This window comes from Pelophylax lessonae (assembly GCF_965119305.1).
Source record: "Pelophylax lessonae genome assembly, chromosome: 1".
NCBI classification, from domain to species: Eukaryota; Metazoa; Chordata; class Amphibia; order Anura; family Ranidae; genus Pelophylax; species Pelophylax lessonae.
Genome location: NC_138768.1, coordinates 851,883,558 through 851,905,176, shown reverse-complemented (window position 1 = coordinate 851,905,176; position 21,619 = coordinate 851,883,558). Strand labels below are relative to the sequence as shown.

Below are 21,619 nucleotides of genomic sequence, written 5' to 3'. Positions count from 1 at the left end.
CCCGTGGGTAACCCGTTAAGTATGAGATAACGGTACAGACTTTAATTTGATCAGTAGGGTATGTACGAGGTTTTAACAAAAAAAGTAATTGACATGCGTTTTTGAATTCACTAAATTTTTTCCGAACACCTGTAAACACTAGAGGAGGGTTTATTTTAGGTTCAGGGGGCTGAGCAGCAGTAAGCCGTGAAAGACGGGTTACCTGCTGTATCAGAGTCTGATTTTCTTCTTTTACTTCAGTAAGAGCAAGCATTAATGCATTTACTTGTTGTGTTAATTGTGTCACTTGAGTGGGTAATTCTGCTGAATCCATTTTTATGGTTCGTTCAATCTGTAACGCTCCTGCGTTTTTTGTAGTAGGCTGGATTTGCAGCTGCAGAATCTCCACTCAGTAGTCATGTAGAGATGTGTTGAATAACCAGATCCAACTCTCCAGACTCATCACTGTGGGCCTGTCAGCTTCAACATACAGATATACACACTCAATAAGATGTTCCTGGAGTGATAGGATGTATATAACAGTATGAAGATGATGTGCTGAAGGGACAGGTGTGAACAGTGACAGAGATGGCAAGCACTTGATAGAAATGTTCAGGAGAGTATTAGATGGTATTAGGTAGAATGCAGATAGGTTAGTAATCGAGTATGGTAACAGGTGGTAAGGACAGCAGATGACAAATACAGGATAGACTAACCCAGTGCAAGGATAGATGGTAGTAGACTCAAGAGCTAGCAATCTATGCAGATGATAGAATTAGTATGCATAGATAGTAACAGTCCTTATGTGCAGAGGTAGATAGTGTAAGTAAGGTTATGGAGGATTCCCCTGTGGGGTACTTATCACTAGTAAAGTTAGTAGTAGCAGGGTCCAGTAGTAAGGGAGTGATCCAGTAGCGAAATACAGGGATCGGTAGCGAGGTTCCGGTCTGTTTCCAAGTAGAAGGGAATAGCTGGAGGTTCCGGTAGCAAGGTAAGCTTGTAAGCATGTGGACACACGGCAGGTTGAACGAACGATGTGAGAGAGAACGCCGGCGGTTGAAATAGCCGCTCTGCGGCGCTCGGCGATGACGTCATCCGTCTTAAAGGTGTATGCGTACCACCTAACTAGAAAGGTGGGACGCATATTTGAAAGAAAAGTGGAAAATAAGGGTACCAGAGGTACCAGAATCTTACAGGCCGGCGGCTGCGATGGACCGTCCCTTTGGCCATTTTGGATTCATTGCTCTAATGCAGTGGTTTCAAAACTGTGGTGAGGGGGCCGGATGCGGCCCTTTGCTTGTTTTTATCATGGGCAATATTTCATCCTCTGACACCAACATTGGGGTACAATTTTACCTCTCTGACACCAACGAAGGGGCACAATTCCTCCCAATGACACCAAGGACGGGGCACAGTTCTTCACGATGACACCAATGATGAGGCATAGTTTATTTCAATGACCCCATTGATGGGGCACAGTTCTCCCCAGTGACACAAACAATGGGGCGTTATTTTTCCCACTAAATGACACCAACAATGGGGGCACTATTCCTCTCACTGACACCAAAGATGGGGCATTGCTTACTTGCACTGATACCAGGACATTTTCTACTTACAGTGGCCACAGTCCAGTCCCCCTAAAGTCTGAAGGACAGTAAACTTGCCCTTTGTTTAGAAAGTTTGGAGACCCCTACTCTAAGGGAATGGGACTTCCAGATATGGGGGAGCATTTGACTTCCCTCATGTGACAGTGCTCAGACCTGAGCTGCTGGTGCTCAGAGTCTAGGTCAGGTCCGGAGTCAGTCAGGTCGGGTCTGAGCTGCCGGTGCTAGGAATCTAGGTCAGGTCTGGAGTCAGTCAGGTCGGGTCTGAGCTGCCGGTGCTCAGAGTCTAGGTCAGGTCAAGAGTCAGTCAGGTTGGGTCTGAGCTGCCGGTGCTCGGAGTCTAGGTCAGGTCCGGAGTCAGTCAGGTCGGGTCTGAGCTGCCGGTGATCAGAGTCTAGGTCAGGTCCGGAGTCAGTCAGGTCAGGTCTGAGCTGCAGGTGCTCAGAATCTTGGTCAGGTCAGGAGTCAGTCAGGTCGGGTCTGAGCTTCCTGTTCTCGGAGTCTAGGTCAGGAGTCAGTCAGGTCGGGTCTGAGCTGCCGGTGCTCAGAGTCTAGGTCAGGTCAGGAGTCAGTCAGGTCGGGTCTGAGCTGCCGGTGCTTGGAATCTAGGTCAGGTCCGGAGTCAGTCAGGTCGGTCTGAGCTGCCGGTGCTCGGAATCTTGGTCAGGTCAGGAGTCAGTCAGGTTGGGTCTGAGCTGCCGGTGCTCGGAGTCTAGGTCAGGTCAGGAGTCTGTCAATTCGGGTCTGAGCTGCCGGTGCTCGGAGTCTAGGTCAGGAGTCAGTCAGGTCGGGTCTGAGCTGCCGGTGCTCGGAGTCTAGGTCAGGTCAGGAGTCAGTCAGGTCGGGTCTGAGCTGCCGGTGCTCAGAGTCTAGGTCAGGTCAGGAGTCGGTCAGGTCGGGTCTGAGCTGCCGGTGCTTGGAATCTAGGTCAGGTCCGGAGTCAGTCAGGTCGGGTCTGAGCTGCCGGTGCTCGGAATCTTGGTCAGGTCAGGAGTCAGTCAGGTCGGGTCTGAGCTTCCGGTGCTCGGAGTCTAGGTCAGGTCAGGAGTCAGTCAGGTGGGGTCTGAGCTGCCGGTGCTCGGAATCTTGGTCAGGTCAGGAGTCAGTCAGGTCGGGTCTGAGCTTTCGGTGCTCGGAGTCTAGGTCAGGAGTCAGTCAGGTCGGGTCTGAGCTGCCGGTGCTCGGAGTCTAGGTCAGGTCAGGAGTCAGTCAGGTCGGGTCTGAGCTGCCGGTGCTCGGAGTCTAGGTCAGGTCAGGAGTCGGTCAGGTCGGGTCTGAGCTGCCGGTGCTTGGAATCTAGGTCAGGTCCGGAGTCAGTCAGGTCAGGTCTGAGCTGCCGGTGCTCGGAATCTAGGTCAGGTCCGGAGTCAGTCAGGTCGGGTCTGAGCTGCCGGTGCTCGGAATCTTGGTCAGGTCAGGAGTCAGTCAGGTCGGGTCTGAGCTTCTGGTGCTCGGAGTCTAGGTCAGGTCAGGAGTCAGTCAGGCCGGGTCTGAGCTGCCGGTGCTCGGAATCTTGGTCAGGTCCGGAGTCAGTCAGGTCAGGTCTGAGCTGCCGGTGCTCGGAATCTAGGTCAGGTCCGGAGTCAGTAAGGTCAGGTCTGAGCTGCCGGTGCTCGGAATCTAGGTCAGGTCCGGAGTCAGTCAGGTCGGGTCTGAGCTGCCGGTGCTCGGAATCTTGGTCAGGTCAGGAGTCAGTCAGGTCGGGTCTGAGCTTCTGGTGCTCGGAGTCTAGGTCAGGTCAGGAGTCAGTCAGGCCGGGTCTGAGCTGCCGGTGCTCGGAATCTTGGTCAGGTCGGGTCTGAGCTGCCGGTGCTCGGAGTCTAGGTCAGGTCAGGAGTCAGTCAGGTCGGGTCTAAGCTGCTGGTGCTCGGAGTCTAGGACAAGTCAGGAGTCAGTCAGGTCAGGTCTGAGCTGCCGGTGCTCAGAATCTAAGTCAGGTCAGTAGTCAGGTTGGGTCTGAGCTGAAGGTTGTTGAACCTAAACCTTGTTTTGTCAAGTCGGATGGGCAGCAACCTAATCCACCCAGGTAGGCTACCATACCATCTGACACAGGAGTTTGCTCAGGGAGGTGAAAAGGTGGTGATTATACCAGGCTGGGTCTGAGCTGCCGGTGCTCGGAATCTTGGTCAGGTCGGGTCTGAGCTGCCGGTGCTCGGAGTCTAGGTCAGGTCAGGAGTCAGTCAGGTCGGGTCTGAGCTGCTGGTGCTCGGAGTCTAGGACAAGTCAGGAGTCAGTCAGGTCAGGTCTGAGCTGCAGGTGCTCAGAATCTTGGTCAGGTCAGGAGTCAGTCAGGTCGGGTCTGAGCTTCCTGTTCTCGGAGTCTAGGTCAGGAGTCAGTCAGGTCGGGTCTGAGCTGCTGGTGCTCAGTGTCTAGGTCAGGTCAGGAGTCAGTCAGGTCGGGTCTGAGCTGCCGGTGCTCAGTGTCTAGGTCAGGTCAGGAGTCAGTCAGGTCGGGTCTGAGCTGCCGGTGCTTGGAATCTAGGTCAGGTCCGGAGTCAGTCAGGTCGGTCTGAGCTGCCGGTGCTCGGAATCTTGGTCAGGAGTCAGTCAGGTCGGGTCTGAGCTGCCGGTGCTCGGAGTCTAGGTCAGGTCAGGAGTCAGTCAGGTCGGGTCTGAGCTGCCAGTGCTCGGAGTCTAGGTCAGGTCAGGAGTCAGTCAGGTCGGGTCTGAGCTGCCGGTGCTCGGAGTCTAGGTCAGGTCAGGTCAGGAGTTGGTCAGGTCGGGTCCGAGCTGCCGGTGCTTGGAATCTAGGTCAGGTCCGGAGTCAGTCAGGTCGGGTCTGAGCTGCCGGTGCTCGGAATCTTGGTCAGGTCAGGAGTCAGTCAGGTCGGGTCTGAGCTTCCGGTGCTCGGAGTCTAGGTCAGGTCAGGAGTCAGTCAGGTGGGGTCTGAGCTGCCGGTGCTCGGAATCTTGGTCAGGTCAGGAGTCAGTCAGGTCGGGTCTGAGCTTTCGGTGCTCGGAGTCTAGGTCAGGAGTCAGTCAGGCCGGGTCTGAGCTGCCGGTGCTCGGAATCTTGGTCAGGTCGGGTCTGAGCTGCCGGTGCTCGGAGTCTAGGTCAGGTCAGGAGTCAGTCAGGTCGGGTCTGAGCTGCTGGTGCTCGGAGTCTAGGACAAGTCAGGAGTCAGTCAGGTCAGGACTGAGCTGCCGGTGCTCAGAATCTAAGTCAGGTCAGTAGTCAGGTTGGGTCTGAGCTGAAGGTGGTTGAACCTAAACCTTGTTTTGTCAAGTCGGATGGGCAGCAACCTAATCCACCCAGGTAGGCTACCATACCATCCGTCACAGGAGTTTGCTCAGGGAGGTGAAAGGGTGGTGATTATACCTGGGGTGATAGACTACTATGAGGTTGTGGGCTGTGTCAACTGGCTTTTGTTGTGTCAACTCATCCACCCCCCCCCCTCCCCCTCCTATTTAAGGTAGGGGGAACATAAAAGCAGCTTAGAGCAGCTTCTAAGCTTACAGCAAGTTGATACAGCTTAGAACAAGGTCAACTGCAGATAAAAAGAAGGTCAACTGTTGGTCAATTCCCCTGTGAAGGAATTCTGAATGCTCTTAGAAGTGTCTCAAACTGATGTCAAATGCATGATTAATGCAACTTAAAGCAATGTAAAATGGAATGTGAGAACTGGGGACTTTTTAGGTGCACAAAGGTAATAGACCGAACAGAACTTAATGAAAAGCCAAATTTTGTGAAAGAGTGGTCCCCTTCCTGGGGAGACCCCTGGCAAGCTTCCCGGTACTCACGGACACTGTTTTTCCCTGGGTTGCTCTGCCTTCAGCTCCACTCATCAGTATCCTGGACCTCCTGGCTCAGCATCACACATTTGGTCCACTAGACCGACCGCCTGTGACCACTTTCCTTGCTGACAGGAGGAGAGACAGCCGTCACCCTCCTCCTGGGACCTGGCTTCCCGCCCAAAGACACCCTGTTATGTGTGCCGCGGCTTTTATGACCTATCCCAGAATGCAGCACTGTTGTGCCAACCCACTGGGACAGCCACAAAAGCCTGTGTGTCACTGGCTAGGTTTCCTCCACTGTCCAACAGGCTCTCCCATTGGATATACAGTGGGGACACTCCCTCAGCCCAGATAAGTCACACCCTGGACACATGCAACAGGCAGAACTAACAATCAGGCTCCCCTGATAAGCAGATAGAGCTGCTAAGCTTTTACCAACCTAGCACCTACCTAGGAGGGTGCTATACACCCACAAAAAAAATAGTTGCAGCTTAAAGCAAGTTGCATTTGTCCATCATTACAAGCCCAAACTCCTTCAACACAGGAGTCAGGACTGTGACATAAACCATAATGTATGGGGTTCAAGGGCCACCAAAATATAATGTTCAACATAGCACGTGGGGTGTAGGGGTCAGGAATATGTTAGGTACAGCACAGTATATAGAGTAAATAAGTCAGGAGTATGTAATGCACTACATTGTGAATAGTGTGCACAGATCAGGAGTATGTAACATACAAAATAGCATATGGTGTGCAGGGGTATGGAATATGTGGGGTAGAAAATAGTGTATCCAGTAAAGTGCATAGGTCAGGAGTATGTAACATACAGCACTATGTATACAGTACCTTGAAAAAGTATTCATACCTCTTGAAATTTTCCACATTTTGTCATGTTACAACCAAAAACGTAAATGTATATTATTGGGATTTTATGTGATAGACCAACACAAAGTGGCACATAGATGTGAAGTGGAAGAAAAATTGTAAATGGTATTCAAATTATTTTACAAATAAGCATCTGAAAAGTGTGGTGTGCATTTGTATTAATCCCCCTTTACTCTGATACCCTTAAAATCCAGTGGAACCAATTGTGTATAATTTAATCTCAATATAAATACAGCTGTTCTGTGAAGCCCTCAGAGGTTTGTTAGAGAACCTCAGCAAAGGTTGTAAAGTCAGAACTTTTTTCTATGCATGAAGATAAAAAGCCATCTGGGTGTAGCAGCCCCCCCCCCCCCCACTCCCCAGCACCCCCTAATACTTATCTGAGCCCCATCACTGTCCAGCAATGTCCACCAGTTCTTCGGCCGTCCGGGACTCTCCCTCCTGATTGGCTGAGACACAGTCGCGGCACCATGGGCCCCCGGGGCTGTCAATCAAAGTCAGTTAGCCAATCAGAAGAGAGGGGCAGGGCCAAATGGCAGCTCCATGTCTAAATGGACACACAAAGCTGCAGCTCGGCTCAGGCGCCCCCATAGCATGAGTGAATAGGTCAGGAGCATATAACGTTCAATATTGTGAATAGAGTGCACAGGTCAGGAGTATGTATGTAATGCACAAATATTGAATAGAGTGCAACAACCAACTGCAAGCACCCTCTACATTACTGGTCACCGGGAGGATAAAATGACCAGGAGTCAGTAGGGGGAAGAATGCCCCAGGGTTGGTGTCAGTGTAGTAAAATCCCTCAATGCTGTTGCCTGGGGGTTATTTACCTGTGCAGACTTTCTTTGTCCCATGATGCTTTAATCTGCCTGATGACATCAGTGCCAGAACGATGCAGGCAGCAGAACACTCCCCTGGTTGTGGTAGCCTAGCTCCAATGCCAGGTGCTAGCATGGGTTCATTAGTGTGCATTGGTGTGCGCCCCTGATGCTGGGTGTGCTCACAGGCTTTGGAGGATATTTAAATACCTTCCCGTCTAGTGGCTGGTGTTCTGTCTTGCCAGCTACTCCACACATCAGATTGCCATTGTTTCTGTTGCTGACCCAGATTGCCTGCCCTGTTTTCTGCCCTTGTTGTTGACGCTAATCCTGTTATTCTCTGCCGCCTGCCTTGGCCTCTGCCTGGAGCCCAAATACTCTCTTGCCTGCCACCTGCCTCGACCTCAGCTTTGGACATGAACTTCTGTTATCTTGTATCCTGACCCTACAGCATAGCCATCTTGCTTTGGCAACTGCTTAGTGGGAATATCCTGAAGGCGGTGATCTGGTGTCAGTTTGCAGGAAAGCAGCCCAGGGGCCACTACGGTTATCTGGCCACCATTCCTTGGGGGTACTCTAGGGCAGACCAGGTAGACCTAGGGGAGCCTGGGTTACCTGCCAGGGTTTTTGACATATCTGGCTAGAGTTAAGCCTTAAATCCCCTCTAAAATCCTCTCTTCTTTCAGTTTAAGCATGCTCATTTTCTTTTCCCACCTTCCAATGCTCTCCAAAACTCCTGAGTCCTTTGTAAGGTGTAGTGCCCTGCTACTACTGTATACGTGTAGAACCCTCTAGTGTGTGCTATAAGTTAGTGTAGGCAAATTATACTCTGACTCACATTTTAAACTGGTGAGTCTTAATTGGGTCAGGGTTCATTAGAGTTCAGGGCTGCGTGATTCATCCTGGCAGCTCTCCGGTGCTTCCCCCTGGTCTGGAAGGTTGGAGAATCTTCTAGAACTAGAGGGTGGGGGTTAGAAGGAGCTTCCTTGAATATTTATAGGGCCTCGGCCAATCCTCAGCAGTGAGCTAGCAGGGGACTGAGATAAGTCTATAAATAGACATGGGCCATGCCAGCAGGGGCAGTCGGGTGGAAGATGGAGATGCAGTGTTAAGGAGGCTGTCGATGGCCCTCGGGGGTGCCCCCTAGTATTTGGGGGTGGGAGGTGTCCTGCTTTATGCTGGGGCTTGGGTGGTGAAAGGATCCTGCCAAAAAAACAAAAGGAGGAGGTCCTCCTGGAGGCACAGGAGCAAGAAAGGACAGAGTGAGTAGTGCAACACTGCTTGGGACAAAGAAAGGGGGGAAACTGCCACATGTCGTCAGTCTCCCTTGGAGACAGCGGTGTGCTTAAGTCTTCTATCCTTCCCTGAGGGATATCTTGAGAATCAGCCGGGGGGGGCTGGTGAAGAGTCAGTTGGGTGGGCTGGTGTAGAGAGGCAGCCAGGAGGGCTGGTGAAAGGGGGTTTGCAGTGCCTGAAGAGGTGGTGCTGGGATCAGTGACCGCAGAGGAGAAGTTATATGCTGTTTCACTACATCTGAGCTACATTTAAGGGACTTTGAGTTCCTGCCTGTAATGGGCTGTTGATGATCTGATAAGGAGTCTGTCAGATCCCTCAAGAGTGATTCAGAAGAAGCTGGTAGGAGTGTGCAGGAGGAAAGTGAAGAAGATTGTATACAGAAGTATATAGGATGTTTTCCCTGAAGATTGCTGAAGTCAAGTGGGCATCCTATACCCTCCTATCCCTATCCAAGTTATTAATCCTCTAATACAGTGATTCTCAGCTCCTGTCCTCAGGACCCACTAACAGGCCAGGTTTGCAAGATAACTGAAATACATCCCAGGTGATATCATTTGCTGCTCAGTGATTGCAGTATTCTAGTCTGCATCTCCCCAAGGCTATACTTAAAATCTGGCCTGTTAGTGGGTCTTGAGGACAGGAGTTGAGAACCACTGGTCTAATAAATAACAAAAACAAAGCTACGGACTGTTCTCTGACCCTGTACCTGTGAAGATTCGGTGTGCCTGGCTGTGCAGGAGTGGGGAATCCATGTTATCTGCAGCTCCTACATGCAGTGTGCTACATAAGAGTTTTGCCACTTCAATTAAAAGTAAATTATGAAATGACTTTACATTGTCACAGAGTGCAGAGGAGTCAGAGAATTGTGCAACAGCTGGTCATAAAACCTTTAGCATCTATGCAGTGTTATGTCTCCCTCTGCTGGTCTATAGTGGTATTACAGTCCAGGGATTGTTCCTGTGCTGCCAGATCAATCCTCGAGGGCAATAAACCTTCCATAGTTTTAGAATTTCCATAAAAAGCAATGAAAGAGAAAACAGCAGGCAAATATAAACAATTGCTAAACCTATATTTAATCTATTGCATATTCCTTCTTCATATTGAAAGCAAATGCTAATGAGATAAATAGAGAGGTTGCCCAAATTCCCCTTCTGAAAATGCTAGATACCTGGCTTTGGTTTTCCCTGAGTACACTTCAGTGATGGCTGCATGGCATTTCTCAGAACAGGTTTCCTGATGGTAACAACAGTTGACCATGCCTGTGTAATGGTGCTGGAACAGCCACTTGTAGTCTCTATTGGAATACCGTGTCTGTTGAACCTTTATTGCAGGATCACTAGGCATTATTTTAATGAAAGCTGCGGATTTAACCACTTTACAACCGGAGGATTTTGCTGTCTTACGTCTGGGCCACTTTTTGCGATTCGGCGCTGTGTAACTTTGACTGACAATTGCGCGGTCGTGCGACGCTGTACCCAAACTAAATTTACGTCCTTTTTTTCCCACAAACAGAGCTTTCTTTTGGTGGTATTTGATCACCTGTGCGATTTTTACTTTTTGCGCTATAAACAAAAAAATAGCGTAAATTTTGAAAAAATAACAATATTTTTCACATTTTTTTATATGAAATTCCCCCCAAAAAAATGTAAAAATCAAATTTTTTTTTATTTTTGGCCAATTTGTTTTCTGCTACCTATGTTTGGTAAAAAAAAATCACAATAAGCGTATTTTGATTGGTTTGCGCAAAAGTTATTGCGTTTACTAACTAAGGGAAAGATTTCTGTCATTTTTAGTGTTTTTTTTTTTTAACGAGTAATGGCGGCGATCTGCGATTTTTTTTGCGGGACTGCGACATTGCGGTGGACAGATCGGACCCTTGACTGACATTTTTGACACTTTTGGGGGTACCAGTGACATTACTGCAGTAATCAGTGCTATAAATATGCACTGTTACTGTAAAAATGACACTGGCAGGGAAGGGGTTAATTTTATTGGAGAGGGAGGGGTTAATGTATGCCTGGTGCTTACTGACGTGTGTGGGGGGAGGTCACTTAGGAGATCCGCCCACTTTGTTTACACAAGCGGGCGGATTTCCACACTCGATTCCCCGACAATCGGGGAAGAGCAGCGGCGACCGCCGCTGCTCCTCCCCTGGCCCGACTCCCGCTGTGACTGAAAACGGGGGGAATGTCTGCCGATGTAGTACTACGTCGTCAGATGTTATCGAGCCACTTTGCCGCAGTAGTGCTCCAGTGAGCATTCGACAAGTGGTTAAAAAGACTGAAAATTATTTTTAAATAAAAATGAACATTTTTAAATACGGTATGCATTTGTTCAGTTTGAATGGGGCAAAAATGAATATCATTAGGCTATTTTCTCCTAACCACTTGCCGACCTCTAGCAGTACATATACTGTGGCAGGTCGGCTATGTCCCGCTATATAACTGTACGTCGTTTCCCAGAACCGCTAGTGGGGGCGCGCGCTGCCAGAGAAATGGGCATGCTCTGATTGTCTACAGGGGGAGTCAATCAGTGGGTCTGGTGGACGCAATGTCTGCTGGGCACCCACGATCGCTCCCCATGGAGACAGAGCGGCCGTCTGCCCTTGTAAACACGGCAGACCGCTGTTCTGTCAGCAATGAACACAGGGATCCTGTGATCCTCCTATTTAGGAACACAGGTCTCTGTGTTCATGCAGCAAGCCCATCCCCCACACCGTTAGAAAGCACCCCCTAGGAACACACATCACTTAATTTGCATTGGTGCTGCCCTCTCTTGCATATGTAACCCTTTGATCACCCCTGGTGTTCCCCTTCCCTTCCAGTGTCATTATTACAGTAACAGTCCATATTTTTTAGCAGTGATTACTGTAGTAATGTCACCGGTCCCCCCAAAAGTGTCAAAAATGTCAGTTAGGAGTCCGATCTGTCCACCGCAATGTCGCAGTCCTGCTAAAAATCACAGGGTTTGATTTACTAACACTGGAGAGTGCAAAACCTGGTGCAGTTCTGCATAGAAACCAATCAGCTTCCAGGTTTTTTTTTTTTCTCTAAGCCTAATTGAACAGGTTGAAGTTAGAAGCTGGTGTGCTACCATCCAGTTTTAGTATGTAGCACCCTCCTAGGTAAGCACTAAAGATGTTTCTCTGCTTAACAGGGGAACTGTCAGGCAAATTTAGGTACTCTCTGCCCAACAGGGAGCAGTAATCCATTGATAGGGTCTGCTCAGTGTGATCAGATGCTGCTCATGTTGTCTGCCTGTTTCACACTGGTCCAATAGGAAAGGGGCATATTGGACAGTGGGAGGAAACCTGACAAGTGGGAGCATAGATGTAGATACAGCTCTGGCCATTGGCAGAGGAAGGTGCCTCAAGGCATGTTGGGTGACTGTATTTATACCAAGTGCGCATGGGGTCTTTGGCTGGAGAGTGGGGGGGGGGTCGCTGCCCCTCCTCTGGACAAGCTGCCATGTGGCCTCAGGTGGTCAACCTGAGGGCCAGAGTTATATATGCTGCAACCCAGATGTCCTGCAGAGCTGACTAAGAGGGGGAGACACCTAGAAGGATCTGTTACTGGTTACTGTGAGTACAGACCTAAGTCTAGGGGCCTGTTTGGTGAGGGCCATCCCTTCAAGCTAGTGAAGTCATGGACGGGTGGCAGCTAAAGGGGATACTGGTCAGTGTCCCGAAGAATCAGAGTTCATTGAGTTTGCTGCCAGAGTGAGCAAAGGACTTATTCTTCCATATAAATGCTGTATGGTTCAACAGAGGGTCTGCTATTCAGTTCAACTAAGCGAGGCATAGTTAAAGTTGGAGTATCCCACTAATCCCTTCTCCTATCCAAGTTCTACCAATAAAATACAAAAAAACATCTCCCCTAGCCTGGTCATTGGATAACAAGCAGATGAGTGTGTACTTGGTTGAGTAAAAATACCCAAGTAACTGGCTGAAGCAGTGGCGGCCTGTCCATTAGGGACGCAGGGGTGCCGCCTCCCCTATCCATGCATCAGGCCCCCTAATCTACATGCAGGGCGCTGGACATATGGATTCCAATAGGGGATTTTTTTTTTTTTTTTATTGAAGCCCGTGATTAGAGCCAGAGGCTCTAATAGGCTTCAAAAAAAGGGCGGGCTCGGGGCGCAGAGCACTGCGCCCTGAGTCCACCCAGTTGTATGGCAATAGCGAATAAATATTCGCTATTGTCACACTGATTCTCCTCCCAGCCAATCAGGCAGAGGGTTGTGAGACCCCCTTTCCTGATCGGCCAAAAGGAGAAGTGATCTTACTGGCCACTGGCCAGGAAGAGGGAGAAGACCCACGGCTGGAGGAGAAGCATGGCGGCCCAGCCATCCAGCACTCCCTGGTTCGGAGAAGGAGGAAGGAGGAGGTAAGGAGACAGGCCGGCCGTTCGGGGGGGGGCTGGGAATATGGTGTGTTGTTTTGCCTGCCTGCCTGCCTGCCATCCGGCCGGCCGGCAGTCCTTCCGTCCGTCATGGGAAGGGGGGGGGGGGGTTCATTGGTTTGCCAGATGCTGGGCTGCAGGATAATCAGAGGGAGACCCAGCAAACTCTATACTCAGCGACCCCTACGGGGGTAGTGCTACAAGTAAATCAACCCCTGTGTGTGGTACTGGCAGCATTACTAGGTGAAAATAAAGAAAAATAAAAAAAAACTGGGGGAAAAAAATACAACAAATTCAGCCACCACATTTAGGGACTGCAATATATTACATTTTTGGTCTCAGGTTTGGATATGCTGCAGGAAAACACACCCCAGCACAAATGTTTCCCCTGGGACCCTATTGTCGTTTAATGCCAATTACTTTCTAGACTGCCCGTTAGCCAGAATTAAATGAGATATGAAACATTTGCTGGACTCCATTGATGCAGATAGTATTTCCCCCCACGAGATCTTGGCTCCTCCGTTTGCCAGGAATGTTCACCTGTCCTGGATTTGACTCCCACCAGCTGGAAGAAGATCTGTGGATCAAATTAAAGTCCTCCAGCGAGTTATAACTTTAGACCTTTGTTAATTATTGCAGTAAATTTTCTGCAGAGGCGTAGCGAGTACAATATGAAATACAAGTGGCACTTGTACTGCGATAATCTCCTGTAAACTGAATTAATATGAAGAGATTGTGGGATGAGACATCGACTTCTGGCCAATTAACATGTCCTGAGCTTTAGTAGAGGGATAGAGATAATTGGTGTACATGCTGGGTGTGTAGTATTAGTGCTCGTTTACATTTGCTTCAAAATGTAGTTCTGGACACATGGGCGTCCGCATGGGTGCCCGGGTGCCCCCCCCCCCCCCCCCCCCCCGGGAATCTCAACCTCTCCTTGAAAGTGGTTGTTAACCCCATTTATACTATCCTGCTTGGTCTGTTTAACCTGTTGCCAACCGCCCACCGCAGTTATACTGCGGCAGGCAGCCGCTCCTGCGCAAACGGCCATAGGTACACGTTGGTCGCGCGCCTGCAGATAGGGGGCGAGCGCGCGCCAACGACTCCGATGCACGGGGCGGGTGGCTCCGATTGCCGCCTGACACCCGCGATCGTTCCCCACCGAGAGAGAAGGACGGTCGGCTGTTGTAAACACAGCTAACCGTTCTTCTCCTTGGAATGATTATAGAGCCCCTGTGATCCTTCTATATAGGAACACGTCTCTGTGATCATTCCACAAGCCACTCCCCCCACAGTCAGAAACACGCCCCTAGGCGTATAGCCCTGGTCAGCCCCCCCCCCCCCCCTCCCAACGCCACTGACTCTGACTCTGGACTCATGGAGTCATTGTCGAGTCTTCGAGTCTCAAACAAGTAACTTGTTTGCAAGTCAAAGTCAAGTCAAGTCATATTCATGCTTTAATCAAGCAAGTCGCAAGTCCTGAAAATCGTGACTCGAATCGGACTTGAGTCAAGTCATGTGACTCAAGTCCCCCACCTCTGGTATATATAGATATATTTATTTATATTTGATCAGGAGCACAGCCCTCCATTGATATAAATGACTGAGAGGAGTGGCAGCTCTCTCATGACGTGCCTGCATGACGTCGGGGGACACAGGCTGCGCGACGGTGGGGACACAGGGTGCATGACGGCGGGGGACACAGGCTACGTGACGGTGGGGACACAGGCTGCATGACGGCGGGGGACACTGGCTGCGTGACGGAGGGGAACACAGGCTGTGTGACAGCGGGGGACATAAGCTGCGTGACGGCGGGGGACACAGGCTGGAAGACAGGGGACACAGGCTGCATGACAGAGGGACACAGGCTGGAAGACAGGGGACACAGGCTTCATGACAGAGGGACACAGGCTGGATGATGAGGGACACACTGATGTGGCACAGATGAGGCACAAATGAGCACTGATGAGGCATGGATGGGCATGAATGAGGCACAGATGGGTATGAATGAGGCACAGGTGGGCATGAATGAGACAGAGATGGGCATGAATGAGGCACAGATGGGCATGAATGAGGCAGGGGTGGTGCCAATGAGTGTGTACAGCGTGCGAGGAGAGAGCTGAACCAGACATGCAGCATTTTGTTGACAAGCGATGGCTCCGTCATTGGATGGAGCGATCACGTGGTAAAGGGCCGCTGTCATTAGCCCTTTACCACAATCCGTAGGATTCTGGGAGGACATCCCTGTACGCCCTTCCAGTATAAGCCGACCGCGCTGTAGCCATCATTGGGCTATGCCCTGGTCGGCAAGTACCCTTGAAGTGAGGCTTTGCATTACCTATTGTCCGCAGTATTTGGCCAAAGTCGATCACCATGCCAGTCCCTGTAAAAATTAGGCATTGCCACCAAAAATATTGTGTGGCTACTGGAGGTCCTCTAGTACAAGTTTGCCAAGTATGGTGCCCTGAACCCCCGTGGTTTGGGCCCTACATTTATAGAAGCTTGGTCTGCTATGTTGATCTATGGCAGGGTCGTAGTCTGGAAAATTGAGGGGCTACAGCTTGGACACCAAATGAGTCCAGGGGGCCCATATTTGGCACAGAAGTAGGGAAGGCCTTCCTTTACCAACCCAAACATTTTGGGGTTGGTAGCCCAAGATTTTCTGGTCAACTTTTTCTAGAGCCCCTTGAGAGTATGTGGCCTCTGGGCCGTATGGCGCAGCAGGGAGTGCTGGATACTGCAGGAATCCCTTGACTTGAGCTATTCAACGGTACCTGCAGAGTGTGGTTCCGCACTTCCTGTGTCCTGTGGTGGTCGGGCAAATTCCACCCCCATGCAGGTCCCCATGAAAATTAGGCATTAGCCCCAAAAAATGTTCATGGTCCCTTGGGGTCCTATAGTATCCCTGTACCAAGTTTGGTGCCCCTGGGCAACATCATTCTGCTACCGCGGGGCCCTACGTTTAGGCTAGCTAGGCCTAGCCTATGTTAATATATGGCGCAGTAGGGAATTTTGAGGGGCCACAGCTTGGGCCCCAAACATGTCCAGGGGCTCAAGCTGTGGGGGCCTGGACTCTTTCAGGGAATGAGCTGTGGCCCCCCAAATTCCCAGCCACAACCGAGCCATAGATTAACATAGCGGGCCAATCTACCATAAATTTAGGGCCCTGTGGTACCAGAACCACAAGGGTTGTGGGCACCAAACTTGGTACAGGGATACTCAGGGGCGTAACTACAGGGGTTGCAGGGGTTGCAATCGCTACCGGGCCCCATGCTCCAGGGGGCCCGGTAGCAAACCAGTGGGTGAACTTCCAGGATCGCAAAGGTCACACTTGCGACCGGACCCTGACATTGCACCACTGTGGGGAGGCCCCAAGATTGCAGGAAGGGGGCCCACAAGATTGCAGGAAGGGGGCCCACTGCAGAACTTGTGAAAGAATCCTGCTGCGGGACCGTAATAAAAGGCCATGCAACAAGTGTAAAGAGCCCCAGGATTAGTGGGAAGAGCCCTGGGCTTGAAGGTAAGGGCCCCGGCTAGGGGTCTGGGGGGCCCTTCATGGTTTCTTGCATCAGGGCCCTGAAGGTTCTAGTTACGCCTCTGGGGATACTAGATGGCCCCCCAGGGGCCACACACACATTGTTTTGGGGCTGATGCCTAATTTTCTTGAGGACTGGCATGGGAGTCGAATTTGCCCGAATACTGTACCATAGCAGGTGCCCTGCTCTGCAGGTACCATTGGATAGCTAACAATATGGAGATTAATCTGGTATCCAGCAGTCCCTTCTCCTCTGTACTGCCCGAGGGCCACACACTCCCAAGGGGCCCCTGAAAAAGTTGATCAGAAACCTTCAGGCTAGCTACTCCAACATTTTAAGAGTGGTAAAGGAAGCTCTCCCCTACCTCTGTGCGTAATATGGGCCCCTGGACTTGTTCAATGCACGAGCTGGGGCCCTGAAACTGTGCCCACTCAAAGATTGCCATACAGCACAAGGCTGACTGAAATTGACGGCCTCATAGTACCTGAACCCTGGTGGCTAGGGGCCTCAAACTTGGCTCAGAGATACTATAGGATCCCCATGCATTTTTCGGGGGCCGATGCTTAATTGTTTCAGGGACCTGCATAGGGGTAGATTTGGCTAACCACTATAGAATATAGGAAATAGGAACTGCAGAGACCCGCTCTGCAGGTACTGTTGAATAGTACTCAGCACTCCCCCCTCTGAGGTACGGCCCGAGGGCCACAAACTCTCAAGTGGCCCTGGAAATAGTTGCCCAGGAAATTTTGGGCTAGTGACTCCAACATGTTTGGTAAAGTAAGACTTCCCCAACCTCTGTGCCAATAATGCCCCCCCGGACTCATTGGCGGCCCGATCTGTGGTCCCTCAAATGTCTAGACTACGACAGTGCCAAAGTTAGCGGGTCAAGCTACTACAAATTTAGCGCCCTGTGGTACCCAAACCACAGGAATTAAGAAGACCATACTTGGCAAACTAATTGTAGAGGACCTCTAGGAGCCACACAAATATTTTTTTGTGACCAATGCTTAATCTTTCCAGGGCCTGGCATGGGGATCGACTTTAACCAAATCCTGCGGAACATATAGGGATTAACATGGTACCCATTCCTCCCCGCTTTGTGGTATTGACTGCCGGCCATATGCTCCTAAGTGACCCCATAAAAATTTGACAAAGACATTTTGGGCTAATGACCCCAACATTTTTTGGGATGGTAATGGTAAACCTCCCCTACCTCCGTGACAAATTTGGACCCCCCCCCCCCCCCGGACATGTTCCGCCCACTCCAAGCATGCCATACTGCACCAAGCTGACCTAACCTTGGGGGCTAGGGGCACCAAATTTGGCACAGGGATAGTATTGGCCCCCAGAGGTAGATCTTCCCTATCTTTCTGCCAAATTTCGGACCCTGGACTCATACAGGGCCCGAGCTGTGGCCCTTCCAAGTTCCGTACAGTGACTGCACCTATAGTAACATGACGGGCCCCCCACTCCTTTAACTGCTCATTCTGCCCCCCACTGAAAGATCCCCCATCTTCATGCTACGGCGGCTGTGAAATCCCCAGGGTTAAGCACTGACCATTCGGCATGCAAGAGGTGTGTCCCCCCATCATCCAGCCTGTGTCCCCCCCTGTCATCTAGTCTGTGTCCCCCCTCATCCAGCCTGTGTCCCCGCCATCACGCAGCCTGTGTCCCCCCCCTGTCATCTAGTCTGTGTCCCCCCTCATCCAGACTGTGTCCCCGCCATCACGTAGCCTGTGTCCCTCGTCGCCACGCAACCTATGTTCCCCCACTGGAACGCAGCCTATGTCCCCCGCCGTCATGTAGGCACGTCACAAGAGAGCTGCCACTCCTCTCAGTCAGTTATATCAATGGAGGGCTGTGCTCCTGATCAAATATAAATAAATATATATATTTTATTTTTTATTATTCCATTTATATTACTAATATATATATATATATATATATACATATATATATATATATATATATATATATATATATATATATATATATATATACATATTATATATATATATATATATATATATATATATAGCTCTCCTGATCATTTATATATAGTTATATTTATAAATTATTTATATTTATTCCTGCCATTTAGATTAATATATATATATATATATATATATAATACACACACACACACACATGTACATGTATATATTTTTTCCTTTCTATATATACATACATACATATATATATATATATATATATATATAGTTTTCCTGATCACACATATTATTTATATATATATAGAAAGGAAAAAATATATACATATATATGTGTGTGTGTGTGTGTGTGTGTGTGTGTGTTTTATATATATACACACACACACATACATACATATATGTATATATATATATATATATATATATATATCATAATCATCAGGCTCCGCCCACCACCATCATTGTGGCTCCTCCTCCTCACCTACTGCCCCTGAATGGAGGCTTCTCCAACATTCTTAGTTTTTGTATCTATTGGTGGCTCTCTTCCCTTGCACCTGCCCTCCCCTTCCCTGAGCAGGGTGCACCCTACAAGAGAGAACCAGGCCCTGCTACTGGAGGGTGGAGCTCAGGGTGAGCAGGCCGCCCCCTATAGGAGATAACCAGGCCCTGCTTCTGGAGGTTGGGAGCTCAGTGTGAGCAGGGTGCCCCCTATAGGAGATAACCGGTCCTGCCCCATAGTCTTTACACACAACGAATACCACAAATATCTTAGAAAGCTTTTATTGTACAAAAACTGAACTGGGAGATTGATGTGTGGATGAGCGCCCCCTAGCAAAAGAATGATGTACACCAGTGCCCTCTAGTGGCAGAGATCAAATATGATAGATAAATTATGTACACTAGCGCCATCTGGTGTCAGAGTTCTGATGTAGCATATAAATGAGATGTTCTGATGTAGTAGAGCCCCACCTACAGGCTTTGTTGAGGAAGTGAGATTCTGAAGAAGCTCTATGGACATAGATAAAGCACTGAGCCAATAGGAAAAACTTGCAGTTCATCCAATCATTTCCAGAGTCCAGCATACCAGGGGAGACCCCCTTCCTCTGTACATGATAAAATGATTGAATTCTCCAGCTGGGCTCCTCTCGTAAAGCAGGATTGGATGTGGGGGACGCAATATTTGGGGGTGGAGGGGTCATAAATTTCTCCTATTAGGATCTGTCCATCTCATTTCAGGGGTGAAAGGTCAGAGTTCCTAATGGTCGGGTCCATGGTCACCTCCCAGTACCCCTTCCGCTGGCGGACCTTGTATGTGAGAAGCTGGGACTGCTGTGTGAGGAGAGAGTGCCAGTACTGGGAGATGTCCTCTCTCCGTAGGTGCTCAGCGATGAACTGCTCGCCCCTGCAGACAAAAGATTGTCAAATGGTGAGAAGAGCAGAGGATGGGGGGGGGGGGACAAGATGGACAGAAGTTGTATATACTGACCCCACCCAATGAAGAGTCAGATGACTGAGGCAGGAGAGGAGACCAAAGGACTGGCTGGACCTTCTAGTAAACCACCTGATCAGATATGGCCACAGCTTGGGAGCTACCCAGAAGACTGACTTACCTACTGCCCCTCAGGGATCCCAGGGAGGACAAGGCCACCCACTGCTCCTCAGAGACCCCAGGGAGGACAAGGCCACCCACTGCTCCTCAGAAACCCCAGGGAGGAACAAGGCCACCCACTGCTCCTCAGAGACCCCAGGGAGGAACAAGGCCACCCACTGCTCCTCAGAAACCCCAGGGAGGAACAAGGCCACCCACTGCTCCTCAGAAACCCCAGGGAGGAACAAGGCCACCCACTGCTCCTCAGAGACCCCAGGGAGGAACAAGGCCACCCACTGCTCCTCAGAAACCCCAGGGAGGAACAAGGCCACCCACTGCTCCTCAGAGACCCCAGGGAGGAACAAGGCCACCCACTGCTCCTCAGAAACCCCAGGGAAGACAAGGCCACCCACTGCTCCTCAGAGACCCCAGGGAGGAACAAGGCCACCCACTGCTCCTCAGAAACCCCAGGGAAGACAAGGCCACCCACTGCTCCTCAGAGACCCCAGGGAGGAACAAGGCCACCCACTGCTCCTCAGAAACCCCAGGGAGGAACAAGGCCACCCACTGCTCCTCAGAGACCCCAGGGAGGAACAAGGCCACCCATTGCTCCTCAGAGACCCCAGGGAGGAACAAGGCCACCCACTGCTCCTCAGAGACCCCAGGGAGGAACAAGGCCACCCATTTCTCCTCAGAGACCCCAGGGAGGAACAAGGCCACCCACTGCTCCTCAGAGACCCCAGGGAGGAACAAGGCCACCCATTTCTCCTCAGAGACCACAGGGAGGAACAAGGCCACCCACTGCTCCTCAGAGACCCCAGGGAGGAATAAGGCCACCCATTGCTCCTCAGAGACCCCAGGGAGGAACAAGGCCATCCACTGCTCCTCAGAGACCCCAGGGAGGAACAAGGCCACCCACTGCTCCTCAGAAACCCCAGGGAAGACAAGGCCACCCACTGGTCCTCAGAGACCCCAGGGAGGAACAAGGCCACCCACTGCTCCTCAGAAACCCCAGGGAAGACAAGGCCAGCCACTGCTCCTCAGAGACCCCAGGGAGGAACAAGGCCACCCACTGCTCCTCAGAAACCCCAGGGAAGACAAGGCCAGCCACTGCTCCTCAGAGACCCCAGGGAGGAACAAGGCCACCCACTGCGCCTCAGAAACCCCAGGGAAGACAAGGCCACCCACTGCTCCTCAGAAACCCCAGGGAGGAACAAGGCAACCCACTGCTCCTCAGAAACCCCAGGGAAGACAAGGCCACCCACTGCTCCTCAGAAACCCCAGGGAGGAACAAGGCCACCCACTGCTCCTCAGAAACCCCAGGGAGGAACAAGGCAACCCACTGCTCCTCAGAAACCCCAGGGAAGACAAGGCCACCCACTGCTCCTCAGAAACCCCAGGGAGGAACAAGGCCACCCACTGCTCCTCAGAGACCCCAGGAAGAAAAGGCCACCCACTTCTCTATAGAGACCCCAGGGAGGACAAGCCCAACCACTGCTCCTCAGAGACCCCAGGGAGGACAAAGTCACACCACTGCTTCTCAAAGACCCCAAAGGCAACCCAAACCCTGACTCAAATATGGGGCAGCTAAAACAACGGGGGAAATATTCTGCAGGGGGCAGTCATGGGATGAGCGCCGTACCTTTGTGCAATCTTCTTTGCTTCATCATCATTGTCCTTCACAAACTGCAGCAACTCCCTGAAGGAACGAGCGAGACCGTGAGTGGAGGAGGGGAGAGAGCAGAGTGTGCGGGAGAGAGAAAGACAGGAGGAAAGGGGGGGCACAAGAGAGACCATGAGTAGAGGAAAGGAGAGAGCAGAGAAATACA

At 50.7% G+C, this 21,619-nt stretch overlaps 1 protein-coding gene across 1 annotated transcript in view; it reads left to right on the top strand.

Annotated features, from left to right (window-relative positions):
• ZNF638 (zinc finger protein 638) overlaps positions 1 to 21,619 on the top strand; it is a 273,992-nt gene that overhangs the window by 130,244 nt on the left and 122,129 nt on the right. The gene's annotated exons all lie outside the window — the stretch shown is intronic.